This window comes from Gossypium hirsutum, chromosome D05 (genome assembly GCF_007990345.1).
Source record: "Gossypium hirsutum isolate 1008001.06 chromosome D05, Gossypium_hirsutum_v2.1, whole genome shotgun sequence".
In the NCBI taxonomy this organism is placed as follows: Eukaryota; Viridiplantae; Streptophyta; class Magnoliopsida; order Malvales; family Malvaceae; genus Gossypium; species Gossypium hirsutum.
In genome coordinates this window covers 28218019-28220526 of record NC_053441.1, presented here as the reverse complement: position 1 = coordinate 28220526, position 2508 = coordinate 28218019, and the positions used below count along the sequence as shown (strand labels likewise).

The following is a 2508-nucleotide window of genomic DNA, read 5'->3' as shown; positions in this document are numbered from 1 at the left end:
AGAATTATATTTTTATATTAATTAATAAAAATTATCATATATATCTAAAATATACGTAAAATTAAAAGATTATACATACACCAACAATGTTTTTTAGGGTAAATAACATTAAACCAACAATTATACATACACCAACAATGTTTTTTAGGGTAAATAACATTAAACCAACAATTATACATACACCAGCAATGTTTTTTAGGGACAATAACATTAAACCAACAAGTAATTTTAGGTCAATTATACATACACCAACAATTAATTTTAGGTCAATTATACATGCTTTATAATTTCTTTATTGTTTGGGTGATTCATAAAGAAATGAAATTAAAGTTGCAACGATATCATTTAGTATCAACTATTTTGCTTCGTGTGTTCTAAATTTGTATTGTTTATTTTTATTTTATAATGTGTAATTGCAACTTCAATTCATTGATAGTGTGTGTTATAATTTTAATATGTTGCAGTAATGGCTCGTCTGCCTTTAATTGCACAAAGTGTGAGGCGTAAAAGAATTGGTCTTGCTTTGACATTATGGTTGGAAATCTGTAGAATTGCGATTTGGTTCTTGTTTAGAATGGGTGCCAGCCTTAGCCTACAGACTTATCAACCAAGGATTAGGTCCTACACCTTAGATTTTTATGCAAAACGGGATTATGTGAAGAGGCTTGTATATGCTAGTGACGAGACTTGTATTGAACAAGTTAGGATGAATAGAACTGCCTTTTGTAAACTATGTGAGATGTTAGAATCGATAGGGGGATTGAAGTCGTCAAGGTTCATGCTTGTTGATGAGCAAGTAGCAATGTTTTTACATATCATCTCCCATCACCTGAAAAATCGAGTTATCAAGCATCACTTTAGAAGGTCCGGGGAAACTGTAAGCAGAGCATTTCATAGTGTTTTAGATGCTGTCATACGCTTACAAGATGTCTTATTTAAAAAGCCGGAGCCAATTACAGCCGACTCTTCTGACACAAGGTGGAAATGGTTTAAGGTAGTAGACTGAGTTTTAGATATAGCTTGTACAACATTTAGTTGACTTAGATTTAAATTAGTATTCTAACACAAGGTTTTATATCATGTGATATAGAATTGCTTAGGTGCTCTTGATGGAACCCACATAAAGATTAGGGTGCCAACAGCTGATAAACCTAGATATCGAACCCGAAAAGGTGACATAGCAACAAATATGCTAGGTGTTTGTACACCTGATATGCAATTTGTTTATGTTCTTCCTGGTTGGGAAGGTTCAGTTGCCGATGGACGGGTGCTCCGAGATGCCATCAGTAGAAGACATGGACTTAAAGTTCCTCATGGTACAGTGTATACTTAGAGGAATTTGAATTACTCATTAAGATCAAACTTTGTTTGCTGAATTAATCATTTGTTAAAAAATTATTTAATAGGTTGTTATTATCTAGTTGATGCTGGATACACAAATTGTGAGGGATTTCTTGCACCATTTAGAGGACAGCGATATCATTTGAACGAGTGGCGTCAGGGTTATCAGCCAAGTTCTCCGCAAGAGTTTTTTAATATGAAACATGCCTCAGCACGTAATGTCATTGAAAGATGCTTTGGCTTATTAAAACTTAGATGGGGAATACTTAGGAGTCCATCGTTTTATCCTGTAAGGGTGCACAATAGAATTATTATTGCATGTTGTTTGCTCCATAATTTTATTCGAACCCATATGAGTATTGATCCCATTGAAGCGGAGGTGGGAGAAGGATTACCTACTAATGTGGTGGATGACGATGAACCGATTATCACAAATATTCATCCATCGGATGCTTGGGCAACTTGGAGGATGGAACTAGCCAACCAAATGTTCGATGAATGGCAAACATCTAGAAATTAGTTAGGTTTAGGGAAAAATTGAGTTTGAATTGATTTGTTGATGGTATTTTATGTATCTAGTTTATGAAACTTTGGTGGTCAGTTTCAAATATTCTGTATTGTACTAAACTTTGTTGAATTATAATTTAATTATCTTTTCATTCAGCATGTGTTATAAATTTAAAATTAGTATTGAACTACCGATATAATATTATAAATTGTTCACCTTTTGATTCATGATATTCAAAATAGTAAATAATGTTAATTTGTTTTTTTTCTTAAGAACAATATGTCAGGTGTTCCACCAACGGGTGCTTCTTCTCAAGCTTCTCGAGGAAGCAAGAGAAAATGGGTTCCAGAAGAGGATGCAGCCTTGGTTTCTTGCATGGTGGATTTGCACAATGTAGGAACATTTAATGCTGATACCGGATTCAAAGCCGGTTATTTGAACGAGCTAGAGAAAATGCTAGAAAAGGCTTTACCAGGAGCAATGTTGAAGGCGAGACCAAATATTGAATCTCGGATTAGGTGCTTAAAAAGGGAATGGTCAGTCGTCTACGACATGCTTAATGGTCAAAACAACAGCGGTTTTGGTTGGGACGAGCATAGGCAGCTCGTTGTTGCTGAAGATGCAGTTTGGGAATCCTATGTTAAGGTAAAATGTATTTC

The 2508-nt window shown here is 34.6% G+C and overlaps 1 long non-coding RNA gene across 1 annotated transcript; it reads left to right on the top strand.

The window, feature by feature from the left end:
• The first annotated feature begins 924 nt into the window (after window positions 1-924).
• On the top strand, window positions 925-1501 carry LOC121217920 (uncharacterized). The gene is made up of 3 exons (XR_005914145.1): window positions 925-994; window positions 1091-1316; window positions 1407-1501. It is a non-coding gene; the product is annotated as an uncharacterized lncRNA (long non-coding RNA).
• The last annotated feature ends 1007 nt before the right edge of the window (window positions 1502-2508 follow it).